Source organism: Dioscorea cayenensis, chromosome 1 (genome assembly GCF_009730915.1).
Source record: "Dioscorea cayenensis subsp. rotundata cultivar TDr96_F1 chromosome 1, TDr96_F1_v2_PseudoChromosome.rev07_lg8_w22 25.fasta, whole genome shotgun sequence".
NCBI classification, from domain to species: domain Eukaryota; kingdom Viridiplantae; phylum Streptophyta; class Magnoliopsida; order Dioscoreales; family Dioscoreaceae; genus Dioscorea; species Dioscorea cayenensis.
Window position 1 is genome coordinate 13,536,990 of NC_052471.1, and position 7,109 is coordinate 13,544,098.

General features: G+C 40.8%; 1 non-coding gene across 1 annotated transcript; it reads right to left on the reverse strand.

Moving 5' to 3' along the window:
- Positions 1-636: 636 nt before the first annotated feature.
- LOC120267189 lies at positions 637-743 on the reverse strand. The gene has a single exon (XR_005538416.1). It is a non-coding gene; the product is annotated as a small nucleolar RNA R71 (small nucleolar RNA).
- Between the last annotated feature and the right edge of the window lie 6,366 nt (positions 744-7,109).

A 7,109-nucleotide genomic window follows, 5' to 3' on the forward strand; every position in this document is an offset into this window, starting at 1 on the left:
GATATTTTAGTAACATTTTGCACTTTGCTATTTTAGGTATTCACCATTTATTCTATTTTACACTTTTTTATTCTTCCATCGTTCTAATTAGATTTTCTTTCTTTGGTTGCAGCTCCAGGTTATGACCCGAGGGAACCCTTCGACATTGGTTTAAGAAGATCCTCAACTTGAACAAACACTTCGTAGAAGGGGAAAAGAACCTGTGCAAGAACAGTCAAATCAAGCTATGATAGAAGATGAAGGGTCAAAAAATATGGCAGAAAAGAATGAACAGTAGAGGACACTATCAGATTATGCTAGACCCGCACTTATCGGCACACAGTCGTGCGGCCACCGATTACAGCTCAAAACTTTGAGCTAAAACCAGCATTCATCTAGATAATACTGCAGTCGACACAGTTTAATTGTTTGGCCTATGAGAATTCGGACAACAACATTGAGAACTTCTTGGAAGTGTGCGACATGCTTAAGATTAATGGAGTTATGGATAATGCTATCAAATTGAGGGCCTTCCCATTTTCCTTGAAGGGGAGAGCAAAGTAGTGGCTATATTCATTACCAAGAGCATTGATCACTACTTGGGAGGAGATGGTAGAAGCTTTTCTTACCCGATATTTCCCTGCTGGAAAATCTGTGATGCTCAGGAATGAAATTTTCTTCTTTGTGCAAACGGAATTGGAGTCTCTTTTTGAGACATGGGATAGGTTCAAGGAGCTCTTGCGGAAATGTCCTTAACATAGGTTCCATGAGTGGATGAACCAAAGCACAAGATAATTACTTGACGATGCAGCGGGAGGTACCTTAGGAAGCAAGACCCATGAAGAAGCCTGACATGTCATTGTAGAAATGGCTATGAATAATTATCAGTTAAACACAAGAGACAGAAAAAAGGTAGCCGGACTTCATGAGATCGATGCAGTTACTTCATTGGCAGCCCAAAGTTGAGTCATTGCACAAAAAGTTAGATACTCTAACTTCTCCTAGGGTAGCGGCCTTAACTAGTTTTACTGAGTGTGGGGGAGGACATACTTCATCTGATGGCACAATTTCTATTGGTGGTAAATCCTCGGTAGAACAAGTGGATTTTGTGCGTAATGCAATGAGAAGCCAAGGTAATCCATATAGCAACACCTACAATCCGGGTTAGAGGAGCCACCCGAATCTTTCATGGAATAGTAAAGGGCAACGAAAGGCCATGGCACGACCGGGTTTCCAACAACAACAACAAGCCCCGAACATGGAGAATCAAGTTTCAGATTTGGAAACCTGGATGACCAATTTAGAGAAAGCTTTGACCAAGTTTATCCAATCATTGAATCCAAGGTTTCAGTCTGTCAAAGCTACACTTCGCAACCACACCGCTTCATTGCACAATTTAGAGAATCAAGTGGGGCAAATTGCGAAGTCATTATTGGAGAGACCTTAAGGAAGCTTTCCTAGTAACACTGAAACTAATCAGAGAGAACATGTGAAGGTGATAACTTTGAGAAGTGGTTGTGAGGTAGAGGGTAGGCTTCCGAGTGAGAAAACCAATGTTGGAGTACCCGAGGTTGTGGAGGTTGAGGAGAGAGCCAAAGAAAAAGAGATGGTACCCCCACCTTACAAGCAAAGAATCCCTTATCCTTCAAGATTGAAGAACGACCAAAAATGATGAGTAATACAAGAAGTTTTTGGGTCTATTCAAGCAATTGCACATCAATATTCCATTTGTAGAGGCGTTGTCTCAAATACCTCGCTATGCAAAGTTTCTCAAGACCACTTGACCAACAAGAGAAAGCTGGAGGAGAGTGCGTATGTGATTCTTGATACTTCACGTTCGGCAGTGATGCAAAAGAATATACCAAACAAGAAGAAAGACCCCGGAAGCTTCATCATTCCGTGCAACATTGGTAATTTGGGTAAAGAGAAGACATTGGCGGATTCAAGAGCTAGCATCAACGTAATGCCTTACTCATTCTTTCAAAAGCTAGGCTTGGTAGATCCTAGGCCCACTCGGATGACATTTCAATTAGTGGACACAATGGTGAGACATCCGAGGGGCATCATCGAAGACATACTTTTAAAAGTTGACAAAGTACATATTTCATGTGGACTTTGTAGTGTTGGATGTTGATGAGGATATCGATGTCCCATTGATACTTGGGAGGTTGTTCTTGCATACTTCCAAGGCTCTTATCGATATGGATGGCGGGGAGTTGACTTTACGAGTTGGGGAAGACAAGCTTACATATTGCCTTACCGAAGCCATGAGACATTCTCTAAACGTTGATGATATTCTCTACTTTCGTGACACTACTGGAGAACTAGTGGATGAGTATGTGCAGGAAATGATGTGTCCAGACCTGTATGAGGGGTTCCTAGACCAAGAGGTGGAGAATGAAGACATCATGTCACTTGGTCTAGAGGACAAGGTGAAACGTACACTAGGGATCATGAAGAAGATGATCTGAAAGATGAAGCATGCAAGGAAACGTCACAAGAAAAACCCCAAGGTTAATGGGGATGCGCAATAATGGAGTAAGGGTGATGAACCCTTGTGCGGTAACAAACTCAATAACTCTCCCTCTATCTACAAAAAGATTATGTTCATCATGCTTTCAGGTTATGGGTAAGAGGAAAACATTCATCTATGAGACACCATGAGGTAAGAAGTGGTATGTCAAGCTTAGTGACGTTAAACAAGAGCTTCTTGTGAAGCAACCCAAGTCTTTACTGTTTTCTAGTTTTTAGTTTAGTGCTTGCATGAATAAGAGCTTGAGTGTTGGTGTCGCAATCTTTTACATGCTTTTGTTGTGATTTTCTTATGGATCATTGGTGTTTTTGTGTGCGTAATCTTAATTGTGATTGGCGAAGTTCTTCATCATTTGAACATGTTTTGCATGATTCTCTGGTTAGTTGTTCATAATGTAAGCAAGCTCTGAGTATGTGTAAATGTGTAGAAATTTCTATAGAGTCTGTAATTTTTCTAAATCATCTAGAGAAGACACATGGTCATGTGGAATTTTCACACAGGCGTGTGTTTCTATTCAGAGCTCAACTTCTCCATCCCGAGAAGACACAGGGGTGTGTTAATGCCCCTGTGAACGACATTGTGATGGTCATGCGCCCATGGGTAATTTTCACACGGCGTGTGTTTCTTTGCAGAGTTCAGAGCTCTATCCCAAAAAGACACAGTGGCATAAGAGTGCCCCTGGGAGTAGCCCTTGTGAGGACCCACGGCCATGTGGAATTTCCACACGTGCGTGTAAAACACTTAGAGAAATTTCTAGAGGGGACAGAGAAGCCACAGGGGCGTGTGGGTGCCCTTGTGGGTCAGGCACACAGGCGTGGGAAATTTCCACACACCACTGTCGATTCGTTCAGAGGAAAACTGTGCTATCCTAAGAGCACACAAGAGCGTGTGTCTTCCCTTGTGAAGCTCCCCTGTAGAGTCACACGGGCGTGGGAAATTTCCACGTGCACATGTGGACGTACAGAATTCAAAAGGCCACGATTTTTCTTTATAAATCTTTTTTGCCTTTTCATTTTCACACTCCCAAACACTCATAGAATGCATCGTTTGCTTTCCTGACGTTGTTGACGTCTATTTGAAGGGATTTTAGGGTGTTTTCTGGCCGATTTCAAGGTTTTCACTCTCATTTCATCGGTAAACCCTCTTTGCCCTTTACTTCCCCTAATCTTGATTTATTTGGTTTAAACTGGTGAATGTTGCTATGTTTTGAGAATTAAATGGTTGGTGCATGCATTAGAGTGGTTTTAAAGAGAAATCTTGATGTATTTTGTGGATTTTAGCATAGTGGTCATGCGGTTTCACATCCCGTGGGTCCACACAATCGTGTGAATTTCTGCAATATTGATTCTATGATTGTTTTTGATTGATTTTCTTTTCAAATCTTGCAGACATAGACCCTAGGACAAAATTACAAGCCGGTAAGCATCCGCGTAGAACCATCCCCTGAGCTAGAGAGTATGGGATTCATTATTCCCAAGCACCAAGCCCGATTTGAGCGGTTGTTGAAGCTGATGTTTGGGCAATCTCGTTTCCCAAACACTAGTATGTTGAGAGAGATATAGTAAGGAGATGATTTAGCTAATGAGGTCGAGGCGGTTTTGTTAGTTTATAGTTGGCGATAGTTACTATCGGTCAGGGAGCTGACTATCCGTACATTGACGTTAGAGGTATTGGCGTCATTTGAATTCAATCGGTCATATTCTAGTTTTAATAGTGTTGACGCCGTATAGTTCAGAGTGTTTGGACATCACTATAGTATGAGCGTCACACAATTTTTGATCTGGTTGGGACTATATGACTAGACTTTCACGGAAATTGAGGAGTATGATTGACTACCTACCCATTATCCAGGTAGCTTGACTCCTTATAGATCATATAGCACATTATGCGGCCAAGGACAGTATGAGCCCGAGGTGTCCAAGGCCACTTGCCTTTTCTGACCTTCCTATCATTAAGTTACACACCATTTTGAATAGGTCATTCATTAGCCATTGTGACAGTACTGAGTCTTGAGCCGGCAGGAGTTATTATATTTGTATTCGATGGTGCAGCATCAGCCGATTCATTTGGGGTGTATACTAGTTGAGTATCTGTACCACCAGAGACAGTATATCAGATTAGGGGTGATTTTCTTAGGGCTGAATATTACCAGACTCATCATGGGCATGGGTTTGATGGACACCATTACCGGGAGTTTATGTGTTTATTACGCCTGCCTAGACAAAGCTGAGGGTGATGCAACGGAGGGCTCATAGCCAGTGCTTGAGCCGTAGACAGAGCTTGTACATGTAGAGGCTCCTCCTACAGCACAAGAACCACCACCGGTTTGGATACTTTCTCCGCCTCGAGCCCATGATCGATTTGAGAGGCTCGAGAGCACTGTAGGGTGCTACGTAGTGATTTGGCCGAGGTTTGCACCACACAGGCTGCGAACCATACTGAGGTGATGGTTCATCTCGACATCTTACAGCAATTATTAGAGCGAGATGCGACCTCACCATTCATCATGAGGCCCAAAGCACTGCTGACCCCTCTAGCATCACCGGCACCACCATCACGAGTTGCAGCAATGATGATTGTTCGACCTACATCACTAATACTAGTAGCAGCAGCAACGATGACAAAGCTTGACACTGACGCTTAAGGTGTCTTTACTTTTCTTCGTTTTTTTATTTTTTGTATTTCATTTCAGCAATTAATTTTGGACTTGTATCACTCAGAAAAGATTTCTCCTTCTGATTTTATATTTTATTTTGCATTGTCTCGAGTTGTATTTCATTGCTTTATCTTTATATACTCAAGTTTGATTTTGTTTTTGTCGAGCTTCACTCAACCCCCTTGTGTATACGTGCAAATGGTCTTGTGCGTATGAAAATTGAGGACTAGTTATAGACATGGTCAATGTGATTTCACATGGCCGTGTGTGCTCCACAACACATTGGAACTCAACTCTGAACGAATATAGTTCCATCAAACATACCATTAGGAGTTCAGGGGAGTATTGTTTCAATGACCCACCTTCACATATGATCTTGATTGTTATACATTTTATTAAGCTTGCATGCGTACATTGAGGGCAATGTACATCTTAAGTGTGGGGGGGAATTCACGTAGCCAATGGTAGTACAACTTAGTTTCAATGGTTGTATTCTTAAGTTTAGGAGAATTTTTAACATTGAATGTTCTCATACTCTAGTTTTTACTTGAATTTTTAAGAATTTTTGCCTAAATGACACTTGTTACACTACTCGCTCATTAAACCTTTTTCGAAACTCAAGTTTGATGTTTAAAGGACTAGTTAGTTTTGTTTCTTGTGCTAATTTTTGCTAAAAAAAAACGGAAATATGTCCTTGTTTTGGTTATGCATTTGGAATGTAAAGAGCTACCGCTTATGAAGTATGAAAGGTACTCTCATAAGTCGGATACTAGTTATGCCCTAATGAGAGAAAGAGCTATCCAATGGAATGAGTGAAATCTAGTACCCTGGTAGAATGAGCTACCACCTCGAAAGTGTGAAAGCCACCTTAGCGGCCACTTTGGAAAGGGCTACCTTAGAGGTTGTATGAAGCTACTACCGTATTTTTGCTTTGTTTTGTCAATAAATAAATTCGTTATTTAGAACTTTGAGAAGTATACGTTGGGTTGACTTGAGTGAGTTTACACACACTTACACTATTTCGGGTTTGTTGTCCTTTTTCATTTGAGTTTTTAGCTGAAGCATTGATTTTTCGTATTTGTTGTTAAAATTTCCCTTACTTGTAGAGTGCTTCTTTTGCGCAATTTTGGTTAACCTAAGGCCAAGCACATTCAATAGTTCCTTCTTCTATGCTTCAATGTTTTATTTTTTCTTGAGGACAAGCAAAAGCTTAAATGTGGGGGAGTTTGAAAAGTGCTTGTGTATTAGTAATACGAAGTATTCTTTTCTTACAATGAGCATTGCTTTTCTAAGATTTTATCACTAATACATGTGTATTTGTGTTTTTTTGTGCATGTAGGTTTGTGGAGACAAGTATGAAAGAAAGAAGCCAAAGTAGATGAATTGCAACGCCCTTTTGTGTGTGTATCGCAAGTGCATGGGTTTATCAAAGTAATAATAACTCCGTGAGTGGGTAGTTAAATCCACGAGGAATAGTGATAAAAAACACAAAGATTGCTATTTAACTAGAACGAAGATGAATTAATAGTGATGTGAATAAGAATCAATGCAAATAGAAATAAGAAAAGAAGAAGGAGCCGCAAATTAAAGGATAGGAAAGGCAATCGATGATTAGAACATCAATTAAAGAAAGCATAATAAAAGGTCAAAGAAACAACATCATCCTAGGGTTTACAAGTCCAAGTACCCACTAGGGGTTTAGCTCTCCATGGAGCAAAATATAATCAATAATGAAATCAAAAGTAAAAATATGCAATCAATGAATAAAACTCCCTTCGTGTTTGTGTCGATGGTCTTATGGAGAGGCCGCGGTTTTTTTCCAAAAAGTCTTCTCATCAAGCCCTAGATCACACCTCATCAGATCGGTGCCGACGAAAGCTCCCCCAATAACTCTCTTCCGAAGGAAACGTGATGTCAAAGGCCATAAACCCCTCCAAAAAC